Here is a 16409-nt window from a genome sequence, read left to right on the forward strand (position 1 = left end):
AAATAAATAAATAAAATCTTTTAAAAAAAAATTGTATATTAGAAGTATGGATGAAAAACAAAGTAGGGAAGGGAGTCAGTGTTGGGGGCATAGGGTTTACAGTTTAGATACAGTGGCCAGGGAAGGCCTCACTGACAAGGTGATATTTAAGTAAAAGTGTGAAGGGGTAGAGGGCCGTGCACCTGGAAGAAGAAACCATGCAGGCAGAGAGGGAGGAGCAGCAAGTGCAAAGGTCCTGTGGGAGGACTCTGGACACCACATTTGAGGAATAGCAATGAGTGAGTGAGGGGAGAAGAGGTAGATGAGGTCTGAGAAGAAATGGGAGGTGAGCACTGGATCAGGTACTACTTTGTGGGGGCATTGTAAGGACTTGGGCTTCTCCTTGCATGAGATAGGAACCATTGGAGGGATCTATGACAGGGGAGAGGTATAATCCGCTTATGCTTTTAACAGGATCACTCTGGCTGCCATCTTGAAACTGACCAAAGAGGGGCAAGGACAGCATTGGGAGTCTAGTTTAGAGAGCATTTAATGGAGAGGTCTGGTGGGTTAGATCAGGGTGGTAGCAGGAAAAGTGGCTTTCTATTGAGGGCATACCCTTCTACTCATCTGTCCATGCTCTGATCCTGCCCACATCCTCCAGGACTGAACATCTTTCTTGGAGTCCACTCCTCATGTCACTGTCTTGCTCAAGAATGCCACAAGAACTCCTTGCTGACCAAATCATGTTCTATTCTGTTTTCTAGTACTCTAACCTTTTGCAACTTGGCATTCTTCCTCTCTACTTTATCCCTTCCCACTTCCCAGCATGCGCTCTCTATTCCCACCAGCTAATGTACTATTCCCCCAGCATACACTACTCGCTGTTCTAACCTTTTCAGGGAGAGTCCACACACTCTTCTTGCCTGGAATCTTTCTTATCCTTAAAGCCCCTTTCAAGTGCCCCCTCTGGATGTCTCCCCTAGTTGAAAGTCCATATGAGTGTGTTTTCTGGCATGGCCCTTAGGGCCTGCCCCTCCTGTGCTGACAGTTGAGCTTATGCCATTTTGCGCTATTTCCTCATTTGGTCTGTGGTGCCTCCATGAGCTCATAAGCTCCAAAAAGTCATAACCTATTTTTGCCTCCTCCATCGCTCCCCCAGAACAGATGAGGCATGTAATATGTATTTGTCAAATATTTGTGGGTTGAACAAAATGCAACATACGCTCTTCAAAACTAAGATAGCTCTTTCCACTTCCACAGTGACCTGGCAACTGTCCTAAAGGTGTTAAAGACGCCCGAGAAAACATGAGGACGTTGACTCCCACCTGCAATTCCTTGCTCAAGCTCCAAACTACGTTTCCCTACGGTATTTCCTAGAGTGGTAGCACGCTACCATGCCTGCCTCCCAAGGCCGTGACGAGATCTCTCCTGTGTCTCTTGCATAACACCTCCCCCCGCGGCGTGCTGCATGGCGCTCTTCAAGGGCTTCAGGAGCTGGCTACCTTCCCCTGCCTTCCCCACTGCTCCCACCCGCTCCCCACTCTGTCTAACCCTTTCCCCAAGTTGTGTGGATTATTTACAGGCATTACTTCAAGGATGAATTTCATCAAGACCTGCTGAGCTGCATATTTACACAGTCTCCAGGTTTTTCTTACCAGCTGTGGACATTTTTTGCAAACTCTACATTACCACCTAATTGAAATGACTGCTTGGATCCATTTTTCTTATTAAAGACAGATTAAGAAAATCAGTTCAATACCTTAGCCATTTTAAAGTCATCATTAATCTCATGCCCTTGATTTACAATCTGGCTTTAAAAAAAAATATGTCCCTACAAATCCTTCTCTTGCTTTTCAGTCCCTCCCCCCCCCTCCCCCCCGCCACCTTGCTGGTATCAAAACCTACTCCATTTGACTGCTCATTCCACTCGGGTTAGCCTGCTTTACTGGTTAGTTTTTGTTCCTTCCCAATTGGGCCTCTTCTAGTACATGCTTTTTTTTTTTCCTCACCCATAAATCTCTTGCAATTTATCATTTGAAGTTTCCAGTTGTTCAAGAGCTTGTATGGTGAGAATGAAATGCAGTATTTTGAGTTTCATTTGGGGTGTCTTCAAGAGCTCTCTCCGTGTTTTCTCTGATGACATTCTTGGCCCCTTGCCACTTCCATCTGCCAGTCCCCACAGCTGAGACCTCTCAAGCCCCAACTGAAGGCAGCATCTGGACGTGGTCCCAGGCCTTGCCAGGAGAATATTCGGAGTTGGTACCTAGGTTTTGAGGATATTCCTGTCCAGCCAGGCCAAGCGCTGCTTGTCAACTCTAATAACTGGCCTCCTATTTGGATGTCGGGGCCCAAGGATCTGACCTGACTTGTCCAGATCCTCAGATCATCCAGGGTCCCCTTAGCCTTGCTGGTCTATCCCCTGAGCCACAGCTAAGGGCCCATGATCCGCCTTTGCATGTTGCAACACCTTGATCTAGCCTCACATTTGGGCAGACAATATATTTAGCTCTCCATGCCCTATCAAGGTCAGGGACACCCACCAATGACCACTCAAAGAACTTGCTCAATGCTAAGTGCTGTCTACCTGAGCAACTGCCACCACCTTACACTCTGGATGCATCCTCTGCCTTCCTAGATGAACGTCTTTCCACTATCTGCTACCAGATGGGTAGGTCTGACCTCCATTTCTAGCCTGCATCTCGGTCTGACACGCACTGCTGGAGGGCTTAATGATTCCTGCCCATCCCAGCATCCACTTGAGGCTTGCCTCCCAAAAGAAATGTCCTTAGGAAGACAAACTGTTACACAGTGTTTGTCTCCACACCTTCACATCCTCGAAGACTCTTTTCTGTCCTCCAGCACCTCCCTCCTGTGTCCAGAGTCCTCTTGCTGGGCAGCTCTGACCCAGCCTCCTCACTGTGGCTCCGCTCCAGGCTTGAGAGCTGCCCCCTTCCCCCAAACAGCCCCCTTCGCCCTCCCCCTTTTTGCAGCGGGTTGCTCCGATGATTCCATAAGGCATAGCCTCACAGACCAGTGAGTATCTCTTGAAACTCTACCCTGAGAATACTATAGTTATCACCACATGGTTCCATTTATGATAGTTAAGGAAGGCTCTTTGGGTAGACCTACTATAGATGTTTTGAAGAAAATATGCCATATATGCAATCATGCTTTTTTTCCCTAGAAAAATGAAACCTCTTAGAAACTGTGAAACTTGAAACAATGATATGGCCATTTTTCACTCCTTATAGAGAATTTTTTAAATTATAATATTTAGTATTGAAAACAGGATATTAAAGTAATACTTTCATACACCACTTCTAGGAATATAAACTAACGCATCTTTCTAAAAAGAAACCCACGCTTTCTGACCTAATAATGTCCCATTCAGCACTCTACCCTGTGGATAGAGTAAAACAATTAGACAAAGATTCATGTGTTAAGATTTGTATTAAATTATTATTTAAAACAAATATTTGGAAGAAAATACAAAAATTCATTCATGGAGAAAAGTTAATATGTAATTATACACTTATACTATGGAATATTATGTATTCATTGAAATGTTTCAAAGAGTATTTTAAACCAAAGAAAATACTAACGATCTGTTAAGTGAAATGGTAAGATTCAAAATTCCATATTCTGCGATCTCAGTTATGTCGCAGCCGCTGTGGTATGGCATGCGTGCCGTGTGATACACACATACCACCGACTGTGTACGTGTGTATTGTATAAATAAGGCTGGGTAAATTCATGTTAACAGAATGTAAATAAATGTTAGCCGTTCCTTCATGGGATTAGAATTGATTTTTATTTTATATCTATGTTTGCATGTTTTCTCAGGTTTTCTATAATAAACACGTATTACCTTAATGGTCTCAAAAATAGCATTAAACACACAAAGGCGGTTATACTTGAGTTCAAGGTAAACATTTTTAGTGGCTGGAGGGTGGAGGCCTGGAGCACCTCTCTTGTTGACAGGGGGGAAGTCGGCAGAAAATAGGGCTTCTCTCAGTGAGTTTTCCCGCTTCCCCACTTGAGAAATCACACCCTTGCAGCTTCTTAGCTTATGTGTGTAACATATTTTCTCATGTTCAAGAGGAACACGAGAGCAGAACAATCATAATGCCTGGGTGGCTCAGTCGGTTAAGCTCTGCCTTCAGCTCAGGTCATGATCCCAGGGTCCTGGGATCGAGCCCCGCATCGGGCTCCCTGCTCAGCGGGAAGCCTGCTTCTCCCTCTCCCACTCCCCCTGCTTGTGTTCCTGCTCTCGCTATCTCTCTGTCAAATAAATATATAAAATCTTTAAACAAATCATAACGGTGTAAAATTGTATTTGTTGAGATAAACTCCATGCAGGAAAAAGCCTCGAACTGCAACTGATCCTCTGCCCTTGACCACTGTATCCCCATGATGGGGCCCGCGGATGGGGCCCACGCCCCTGGAACCCCCCCTCTCCCCTCCAGATACAAAATTGTCTGTGTGGACCGCGGAGCCTTTCACAAACTCAGGACACATACAGGAAGGCTGGAAGGAATTCTGAACTCCTAGAACGACGGGTGTCTTCTGAGTACTCAAAAATAAATAAATAAAAATTGTTGTCCCTGAAACGAACTTTCTTTCTTTGAGTGACTTCCTAGACCAACCGCCCTGGAGTGTTCTGTTTGCAGGGGACGGGAACGCACGGCGGAGCGGCCGAGCCCAGGCAGCAAACCTCAGACGCCTTCCTGGGCTGGGCCCGCTGCGGTTTTGGTTTTCGGAGGCACAGCGCAGCTGTAGAGTAAACCGCGCCTTCGGGATGCCCCTGTTCTCCCTGTTCCGGCGGACCTGCCCCAGGTGGAAGGCCTCGCTGGGGGGCTTCTTGAACTCATTGCCGCCGCCCCCCCCCTCCCGCCCCAGGCTCTGGTCAGGTGAGGCGTGGCTCTGCCCCCACCCCGGCATCCGTCCGGGCTCCGGAGCTGTCAGCAGCTTCTCTTCCCTTGGCGGGACACAACGTTTCCCAGCTCTGACTTAGGCATTCCTTACTCGAAAGGCTGTATTTTCCTAACCTCAAACCAGAACATGTGGGACAGGACACTTTTCCCCAATTTGTCTTGGAAAAGTCTTTTCAATATAAAAATTAGATCATATTTAGTTATATTTAGCAAAATGCTGCTTTTGAGGGAAAAAAAAATGCATGACCTCGAACGGTCCCAGCACAGCTGGTTCCTGTGATCACTGTGTGTCTGGCTGGAGCATCAGTGGGGTCTGCCCTGCGACCCCCCTCCCAGCCCAGGTCAGGTTACCCCAACCTCAGTGGGCAGCCTGGCTGCTTCTCTCTCATGTTGCTGCTCCCAGGAGGGCGTGGTGCAGAATTACTCAGTCACCTCTGAACTAACAGGCTAGCAGTAGTTAGCCACCTGCAAGCTCATCCTAAAGGAACCTGAGTATTTTCACTGCTAAGCTTTTGAAACAGTCTCTATATTTGAAAAGCAGTAAAAAAAAAAAACAAAACAAAAATTAGATCTGTCCTCTCCTATTTTTCAATGGTAGCCTTCAGTTTTTCAAAGGTCAGCTGAACACAGAAACAACTGATCTCAAATTTCAAGTTATTTGCAGTGCGGATCTGAGCAATCAGCTCCGAGGGGGGCGGAGCAGGGGAAGGAGGAACTTGGGGTGGGGGAGGGCTTCCACAGTCTGGAGAGCCAAGCCAGTGGGCAGACACCCCCTCTGTAGGTTAGCTTTATCACTGAGATCCCTTTCTTTAAAAACTGGGTTTCCACGAGTTCCACGAGGGTTCAAGTGCCTCATAAATGTGTTGTGACTCAGCCTAGGAAATAGCATGAGAGCATAGAAATTTTTCTTAGGGAAGAAAGAGAAAATTCTCAGGATGTCTTTTATTTATTTATTTATTTTTTTAAAGATTTTGTTTATTTATTTGACAGAGAGAGACACAGTGAGAGCAGGAACACAAGCAGGGGGAGTGGGAGAGGGAGAAGCACGCTTCCCGCGGAGCAGGGAGCCGGATGCAGGGCTCCATCCCAGGACCCTGGGATCATGACCTGAGCTGAAGGCAGACGTTTAACGACTGAGCCACCCAGGCGCCCCAGGATGTCTTTTAAAGGTGGTTCCTTGTCTTGGTCCCCTTACTTTGGAGGATCGCCGAGCTGAATGAGATGAGCGTCCACCCCTGCCCGCTTCGGTGGCTTACACTGCCTTTGAGTCAGTGGCTGGTCAGTAGAGCACAGAACTGTCCCCAGCACCTCAGGAACTTGACGGTGGGGACCAACGGCTGTGCTATGTGCCATGGCTACAGGGAAACCCATGTGTCTAGCCTGAGGCAGCCATCTCCAGAACATATTACCTTGGTCAGGGGCGCCTAGGTGGCTTAGTCGTTAAGCATCTGCCTTCCGCTCAGGTCATGATCCCAGGACGCTGGGATGGAGCTCCACATCTGGCTCCCTGCTCAGCGGGAAGCCTGCTTCTCCCTCTCTCGCTGTCTCTCTGTCAAATAAATGAAATCTTAAAAAAAAAAATTACCTTGGTCAAAGAGAAGCAGAGCATAAGAGTATTCAGGGGGCGCCTGGGTGGCTCAGTCGTTAAGCGTCTGCCTTCGGCTCAGGTCATGATCCCAGGGTCCTGGGATCGAGCCCCACATCGGGCTCCCCGCTCTGAGGGAAGCCTGCTTCTCCCTCTCCCACTCCTCCTGCTTGTGTTCCCTCTCTCACTGTGTCTCTCTCTGTCAAATAAATAAAATCTTAAAAAAAAAAGAGTATTCAGGAAGAGTGCAAATCCATTACCCCAACGCCAATTCACTCAAAATACATGTCCAACGGTGCCATCTTTCTCTCTGCAAAGGAGACCACTGCTACTAATCTGGGTTGTAGATGCTTTTATTTAATACAATTAAATATGCTGTTTCCCAAAAGTGGAAAGCAAGAAGGAAGCTTTGTAAAAGTTATCATGCTAGAATGGCCTTGAAATATATTACTGGACTCATCATTGAAGAAGAGAAGGGAGTAAAGGTGTCTTAGTTCCATTTTTATTATTCATTTCTTTCCCATGGAGATTTAGATAAACTTGTGTCTTTCTCCCTAATCATCTCCAAGAGTGGAAAAGGATTTCCTCACAGAATTTTAATGCAGGAAGGAACCCTAGAGAATGTCAAGCCCGAGGGTAGATTTACCAGAAAAATCCCCCTTTTTTCAGATATTCAAAAGAATCTTAGAGCCAGCTTCCCCTCCTGAGAGAGACTCATAAAGGTCATCGATTCCCTCATTTGAAGCCTAATTTCACACAGGAAGACTTGATGAGGTGGGGAAATAAGAGAGCCAGATTTACTCAGGTATTTTTAATATAAAACAATGGGAAAAGAAATAAATCTATTAAATGACTGATTAAAAAAAAACGGTCATTACGAATAATAGACATGAGCCATGAAGTGTAGGTTTCCAAACAACACATGGTAATAGTACCACCTTATCCAGCGCTTGTGCAAGCCACATGTGCTCTGAGTGCTTTACATTTATATTAACTCATTTAAACCTTTTGAGGTAGGGGTGCTATCATCATCCATACTTCACAGATGAGAATCCTGCCAAAAAAGATGAAATATCTTGCCCCAAGTTATATATACGTAGAAAGTGCTAGAGCCTGGTATTCATAGCTTGGCAGTTTGGCTTCAGGATCTGCACTCTGAACCACTATGCATACAGTGCCTTGAAGTAACAGTTATTCCTGTTCAGTGGTTCCACTCTGTTACTCGAGAACATCTCAGTAAGGGACTAGAGCATTTATTGAGCACCTACTGTATGCCAACTCTTGGACCAGTTCTCACAACAACCCAAGGAGATCTGTTACTTAAGAAAAGCTCAATGAAAGATTTGAGTGAGCATTTATCCTGCAACTGTGGCTTGTTGTTGGGTCAACTCTCACGCAACTTGGAGGGGTAGTTTTCCTGTTTACAGATGAGGGAATAGACTCAGAGAGTGTGGTTCAGAGAGGCGTAGTAACTTGCCCGAATTACAGCCGGTCAAGAAAGACAGTAGATATTTGAACATGTGTCCATCTGACTTCACATTTGCATTTATTCCCCTATCCTACACGAAGAAGTACAGGCAAATAATCTGCTATCTGAATTTGTTTTGCTCTCCAGAGGTTTAGTTTTAAAAATATATATATTTAGGGGCGCCTGGGTGGCTCAGTCGTTAAGCGTCTGCCTTCGGCTCAGGTCATGATCCCAGAGTCCTGGGATCGAGCCCCGCATCGGGCTCCCTGCTCAGCGGGAAGCCTGCTTCTCCCTCTCCCACTCCCCCTGCTTGTGTTCCCTCTCTCGCTGTGTCTCTGTCAAATAAATAAATAAAATCTTTAAAATAAAATAAAATAAAATAAAAAAGTAAAAATAAAAATAAAAAAATATATATTTATTAAATCTTCCACATGAGATCTTTATAGAACAGAACAATGGCCAGTTAATAATAACGACTCTGTTTTGACCTCATATCTTTGGTGTATGACCTCATATCATACACCTTTGCTTTGAAAGCCAGGGCCTGTGAAATTGCCGAAAAGGTTAACCAGTGTCATTCGCATTTTCGAGACACTACCTGGTTGAGTCATACAAGCATCAGAGATGTACATACAGTTGTATGTCCGATCTAACTTGAAGGACCTTCTAGAAAGCTTGCAGAAAGAGAGACCAGAGCCTGCAGCTTGAAATCAGCCATTTGCCACTCTCCTCTGATTAGGGCTTCTCGCTTGACCAGTGATGAGCAGAAACTGAATTACAGACTTTGGCCTTTTCTGCAGGCCCTGTGATGCCAAAAAGCAGCTGATTTATCCGTCAGATCTGTGGACGAAATGAAATCGCCCAGATAAACAGATGGCCTGGCCCCAGTGGTATTTCACAGCAACATGTGTTTGTTTGAATAACATGGTCATAAACCTTTCACTCTGGGTCTAAAATTAAATTGTGGCTTTTGGATCTTACCTGGGGCTACTCAAGAGAGAGCGGATTCAAATGTCAAGTTTATGGCTTGGTTTCATCAGTAAGTTCTATGTAATTTTCAATATTCATTTATAAGAAGAACTTAAAACATGTCTCTTTTGAGTGTGTGTGTGTGTGTGTTTGTGTGTGTTGGGGGTGGGTATTGTACATGAAGATCCAAACCCTCCAATTCTGATTTTCAACTAAACAGATTACTGCCTCAGGTTTTTTTTTTTTTTTTTGCCTTATCAAATGAAAAATAGGCCTCACTGCCATTCTGAGCCTAAAGTGTTATATTCTAACACAATAGCAGGCCAAGGCTCTGGGATCCACTCTGCTACAAAGTTCCTGATTGTCTCCTATCTTAAAAAATTAAGAGAAGGGGGCGCCTGGGTGGTTCAGTAGGTTAAGCATCTGCTTTTCGCTCAGGTCATGATCCCAGGGTCCTGGGATGGAGCCCCTCATTGGGCTCCCTGCTCGGCGGGGAGCCTGCTTCTCCCTCTCCCTCTGCTGTTCCCCCTGCTTGTGCTTTCTCTCTCTCTCAAATAAATAAATAAAATCTTTTTAAAAAAATTAAGAGAAGGTAGGGAAAGAAGCACTCTGTTTGTATAGCATTCTGCCCAGATTGCCTAAATGGTAATCTGCTATTGTAGGTATGACTCTTCACATTAGTCCTCTCCGGAGAGCCACGGAGGATGGAGGTGGCATGATACTTACACTCATCAGTGGTGGAGTAGCATGAATAAGAGAGGAAACAGCAATGCAGCTCAGTACTATTTTCTTCCCATAGCTCATATTTACAGAGAAAAAATAAGACTGAAATTTTTGCCTTGTTAAAATCATACATTACTATCTGAGATAGTCTAATAAAGCCCATCCTATTCTTTGTATTTATCCAGCTACTACCCATGAGAATAAAATAAATGGCCATTATTGTTATAACAGTGAATTGGTATTATGGAGATTATGTTCTCTTTTCTACTCACTATTATAATTTTTAATAACATTTTATTTTGAGATAATTATAGATTCACATGCAGTTGGAAGAAACAATAGAGGGTTTCCCGTGTACCCTTCACCTTGTTTCTCCTCACAGTAAAATCTTGAAAAAACTGTAGTACAATGTCACAAACAAGACACTGACATTGATATAATTCGCAGGTCTTATTCAGATATGCACTCACTTTTGTGCACACACACACGTGTGTGTGTGTATGCACTTAATTCTATGCGGTTTTATCACGTGTAGATTCATACAACCAACACCACAGCGAGATACAAAATAATTCCATCTTAAGGATCCCTTGTACTATCCTTTTGTACCATAGGCGCCTCCCTCCCTCTGCCCCTTGCTAACCCCTAATAACCACTAATCTGTTCTCCATCCCTCTACTTAGGTCATTTTAAGAATGCTATATAAATGGAATCATACCGTATGTAACCTCTTGAGATTGGCTTTTTAACTCAGAATAATCCCCCTGAGATCTATCCACGTTGTATTTCCTGGTATAGATGTTCCACGGTTTGTTTAGTCATTCATTCCATTCAAGGCTAAATGGTCAAAGAAACCGGAATTCCCGCCCCCTCACAATTTTGGGCTATTCTGAATAAAGCCATTATGAACATCTGTGTACAGGTTTTGGGGGGAACATAAGTTTTCATTTCTCTGGGATGAATGCCCAGGAGTGCAATTGTTGGATTTTATGGTAAACCCATATTTAGTTGTGTAAGAAACTTCCATACTCTTTTCCAGATCGGCTGCACCATTTTATATTCCCAGCAGCAACACATTAGATTGTTTTGTAACAATAAAATCACATTCCGCACATCTCTGATAGCCCGGGCCCATTTAAGCTGACAGCTTCTTTCCCTCATCATTTCTGCCTATGCTTCCCCCTCTCTATCTTACATCTCATAGTATCTGAACCATTCATTAATATCGGTAGACTTTCAATATTTAAATATTTCTTATTTTAAAGCCTCCCTATTCCAACTACACTGAAAACTCACTGAGCCCTAGGATCGTTATTCTCCTTTGGTATTTCTCATGCTGAGCCTGGCACAATAATTAGTAATCAGACAATGGGTTTTGAATGATTAAAGTTGAATAAATAAGGAGTAATTTGAGTCAATAAAGTGTGTTGGAGTTTTCAAAAAATTACCAACTTTCTCTTTAGAAGTGGTGTTACCAGATTTAGGTAAATTCTAGAACCATGGTTATTAAGCAAATTGCTACAGATGCAGCAAACTTAAATGTGTGATTATTATATTTTGTTCCACAAATAACCTTGATACCTTCTCCATGAAGATGTTAAACCATGAGTGAAATAGCAAAATATTATATCAAATTTTTACTTAAAATGGTTTAATTAAATTACTGCTTTTCTCCAGGTGTTTCTTGCCTCACCATCCTAGCATTCATTGACTTATATAAGAGCAATGATGTGTTGGTAAATGTTTAACAACCAGCTCTCTGGAAGGAAAAAAATGCCCTCAGGTGTAGCCTTTGTCAGTTCCCATGATGTAAAGCCTCTGACCAAGGCCAATTTCAAGCTACCATTTTGATATCACTGAGCACAGATTCAGGAAGAGATGCTTACAGTGGGATCTAGTGAGCCAGTACGAGCTAGCTCCAGCACACCAGCGCTTAGGGATATATTAAATTTAACTCATGGAAAATGTTCTACATTATATATCAACATTCAAATGAGTCATCTGCACACAGACACTGGGAATTTTTGAATGACTTCAGTCTCCAAAATCTCTTTTCTCACCAGTAACCGCCAGTGTTTAATGCTTTCCCAGAAGTAGCCCACTCTACCCCCCAGCTGATGTCTATTCATCCTTTTTGTCGTTTCCGCTGACGGCTCCCTCCCCTCACATGCCCAGTCGAACGCAAGACCACATGCCATCATTTCTCTTCACCGGTTTGCTTTGCCTTCAGGGTACTGTGTAGGATTTATGGCTATATATTAATTTTTGTTCCCATAGCGTCTGAAACCCTCCCTCAACTAGACACCACAGGAGGGCACGGACTGTGTCTCTTGTTTACCTGTGGCCCCAGCAGCACCACGAATGAATGGGTGGACACATCGCCTTGACTGGGAATTCCCGCTCAGCTCTACCTCACCAGGGGCCACCTCCTGCCACACTGGGTTGGCCCCTCCTCTGCTCGCTTGGCCCCTGAGCTTTTCAGTCTGTTAAGATATCACAGGGCAGGGGCGCCTGGGTGGCTCAGTTGGTTGAGCGGCTGCCTTCGGCTCAGGTCATGATTCCCAGGGTCCTGGGATCGAGCCCCGCATCGGGCTCCCTGCTCGGCGGAGAGCCTGCTTCTCCCTCTCCCTCTGTCTGCCGCTCTACCTACTTATGCTCTCTATCTCTGTAAAATAAATAAATAAAAAAAATCTTAAAAAAAAAAAAAGATATCACAGGGCAAAAGAAGCTATGGTGTTTCCAGCCTTTCTCAGCTCTTGGGAAGAGGTCATCGAAGGGACGTGACCGCCGGCTGAGCCCTGAGGCAGAAGCTGGACGTCGGCTATCAGAGGCTCCGCCCCCTCCCCGTCCTTGGAATGCACGTTCGGCACGTTCGGCCCGCCGTTTCGACGCATGTTCAAGGACACGGCGGTGAACGAGCAACACGGAGCTGGACCCCCTTGGCAGTATACTTGACTTAACCCAGGTAAGGCCTCTATGTGAACTGTTAAGTTTCTGGCAGGCGGCTGTGGAGATCTCCGCACCTTGCGGCTTCTCCAGACGAGACTCCTATGTCAGTTCCCCTGCTTATTAAACCCGCCCCCTGCCCATCTGGAGGGGCTGCCTCTTCCGTCTGTCTGTCCTTGCCCGACGTGTGCGGGGCCAGTTTCAAATTTCTCCCTGGGAAGCTCCGGGGTCAGCTGAACACTCTGCACTGTCACCATTGGTTGAGGTGGGGCAGGTGCTCTCGTGAGCATTTCATCATGAAATGTAATGAAATGTTCTCTGATGAACATTTGCCAACTTTTCCCTTTTCCTCTATTGTTTTTCCTGCCCTTAACCAAATAGTCACTTCCTGTTCAGCCGGTCCATTCAGCTCGGCAAATGTTGCCCCTACCCCCTCTTTATTTCGCAATCAGGTTATGCTTGTTTTATCATTACAGAAGTAAAGGGACATTAACTGGTGTTTGTTTCTTTTTGCATCACTCACAGAAATTGCAAAACTAGAAAGATTTTCTTTGTTCTTTGTTTTCTCCCTTCCTCCAGTAGAATATAAACTCTCTGAAAGCATTTTTAAAAAATATTGTATGCTCAATTATCTGGGAGCTAGAACAGTGCCTGCTACACAGTAGGTACTCAATAGATGTATGTTGAATGAATGAATTTATTTCTGAATCGTTTTGATAAATAAGGAGAGTATGCAATGCATTCTAGAAAGAAACCCAAGGACAAATGTTTTATACAAGAATGGTATTTAAATATTTTTAAAAGAAAAACAATCTGTTAATAGAAATAACTGTAAAAATTAGCAACCAAATAAATCTGAAATTGAAAGAACTGTTAACAGAAAATAAGTCAATATATTATGGGATTGATCTTGTTTCTGTCTTAAAACATCTTTCAGACCATGAATGTTGCAAGTGCCAATTTCCTGAATTAACAGCTAGTGGATTTTTACTTCAATGATAATATTTTACATTTATGTGTCACTTTATCTATTACAAAGCTGTGTCTTATGTTGTCATACTTGATTACTATTCAAACTAACTTCCAATGCTTGAAGTCAGGCTATATGCTAGTTAATATAAAAGGAATAAAGATACTATGTCAGAGTATGCTAGTTAACTTCCAAGATCCATTTCTCCTCCTTCCTTAGAAATAAGGGCACTAATTTTTTTTTAAGGGCCCTAATTTTGATCTGGGCACAGACCATGCTGCTAAGAATCTGTTTTCTTTAGCAAACTTGCAGCTCAGTGTAAATCTGAGACTAGTTTTGTAATGAGATTTAAGAGATAATGTGGACAGTTCCTCCCTTCAAGAGGGAAGATATGCTCTTCTTTATCCCTCCCTACATCCTAATAACTGAAATGCATTTGGTGATGGCTGGAGATTTAGCAGTCATTTTAGACTATGAGGAAAAAGGCCACAACCATGTCCATCTTATCCCTCATTGTATTTTCAACACTTAGCACAAGACATAATATACAGTAGATATACAATAAATATATATTGAAAAATGAATAAACATCATTTCTTTGATCCTATTCTCTTCCTATGTTTTCTTCTTGGAGAAGTTTTGGACCACTATGTTCTAAAGAAGTAGTTATAATAATAAAGGTATTAAAGTTCCACGTTTGCACAGTCCTATGCCAAGCTAAACCATCTCTAGCCATTTATACAATTAACAAATTTTATAAAGCTGTAAAATTACTTTGAAGTTCCCATTGTGATTCTTGGGATAGTCACTGAAGGTATGGCTTCATCATAGCATAAGGAATTCGTGTAAGAGAATTTATATTACCAGGTTGATACTAGATAAAAGATATAAAGGACTGGATTCTTACAAATCTCTAACAGTTTCAATAAGCGAAGTTGGGGAAAGGAAGCAGGGGACTTAAGGAGAAACTGAGTATAACTGGAGCCAGAAGGTAAAGCAAGATTAATCTCGAGAGGACTGAGGTCTGCACTGAGAGGTGATTTAGGATGGGGTTCAGGGTCTGGGGTTGTTGCATATGCAGCTTTTCCTCCTGGAGTTCTTACAGGTGCCATTCAGTCACTGGAATTCCTATGATTTCATGACTAACTTAAAAATTCATTTTGGTAGTAGCCGTCTCCAGTCGTCAATACATTACTGCTTTAAGGTGTAAACTATATTAAAGCTTTTGAGAACAGATATCAAAACATTATTTAGTATATTTAGTATATTTCCAAATGATCATGTAGAGCATCCTAAACTCACACACTTCCAACATTCACTAATAAATGGCTCAGGCACAATAACATTAGTGTAGTGTCAAAAAGATTTCAAGGCAATCTTCAGACAAAGTAATAGCGTATTGTTCCTACCTTACTGGTTTGAGAGATAATGCTCGGCAGTATCCAGTAAAATATCTTGAAATATTATGCATACCCAGTCTTACTGCACCCCAGATGGATTCATTGCCTAATATTTATAAAAGATGGATTTTTTGGTATTGTTTAATGGTGGCATTTTTTGTAGTAGCTAATGCCAAAATTTCAGGAGAGAAATTTGGTGCTGGAAATATTTACTATAGTGCTGGCACATGAACCAAGAGCTATTAGACTTTAATGCTTTTTTCCCTAAACTTTTTATAGCCTTTCATTTTTAATTGCTGCCAATCTGCTGATTTTATTTTAAATAGATACTTCAAGACTGTGCTTTGTCAAAACAGACAGATGTATCATTAAATTCCCTCCCAAATTACACATTATGCAATGTCTTTGTTTCATGTGCTACTGAGGTATTTGGATTTGTTATAATCTGGAGTAAAAAGGAGGCCAGAAAGCTGATTTGCAGAGCAAAAAGGTCTATAATTTAGAATTGATTGTTCTGATTGCGTGTGGCTTTGTGAAATGCCAATTAGCCCAACTGGGGGTGGTCATGGTTCTGTGTGCTCGATTTTGCAGGTCATTCTGGCACAGGTTTGTTGGGAGAGGCTGGTGGAAGAGTCCACACTAGGAGTCTTTGGGGTTGCTTTTTCTATCAATCTTCTCTTTAAAGAAAGGGGTGAAGGATAATTTGGGTACTTCTCAAATGTTCCTTTTCAGCTGGCTTATGTGGTAGCTTCCTATTACTGCTGCTTAGATGGATGATCACAACTTAGTGGCTTAAAACAACACAGATTTAATATTTTACAGTTCTGGAGGTCAGAGTTTGAAATGGGTTTTACTGGGTTACAATCAGGGTGTCAGCAGGGCTGCATTCCCTCTGGAGGCTTTAGGGAAGAATCTGTTTCCTTGCCTTTTTGAGTTTCTAAAGGCCGCCTGCATTCCTTGGCTTGTGCCTTTCCTCCATGTTCAAAGGCAGCCATGCACTGCAGCACCTTTGCATTTTCCTTTACTCTGACCTCCTTGCCTCCATCTTTCACTTATAAGAACCCATGTGATTACCTTGAGCCCACCAAGGAAATACAGAAAAATCTCCTCATTGCAAGATCCGTAATTTAATCACACCTGCAGTCTCTTTTGCCATGTTAGGTGACCTTTTCACAGGTTTCAGGAATGAGGATGTGAATGTCTTTGGGAAGAGACATTATTCTGCCTTCTATAGAGTACTTAATGAATGCATATTAAGCCACTTCTGTGTTTAAGACCCTTTCCTAAAGATGAAAGCCCTTGATAGATTTCCTTTCAGCCTGGACAGCTCTGTCGGAAGAGCCATCTTTTTTACCAAATAAGTCTAGGTACTGATGTTAGTAAATGAGAGAAATAGAGATTATCTTGAGAAGAGAACCCTGTCCTCCAGTAA

Source organism: Phoca vitulina, unplaced genomic scaffold, assembly GCF_004348235.1.
Source record: "Phoca vitulina isolate PV1807 unplaced genomic scaffold, GSC_HSeal_1.0 scaffold8, whole genome shotgun sequence".
Taxonomy (NCBI): domain Eukaryota; kingdom Metazoa; phylum Chordata; class Mammalia; order Carnivora; family Phocidae; genus Phoca; species Phoca vitulina.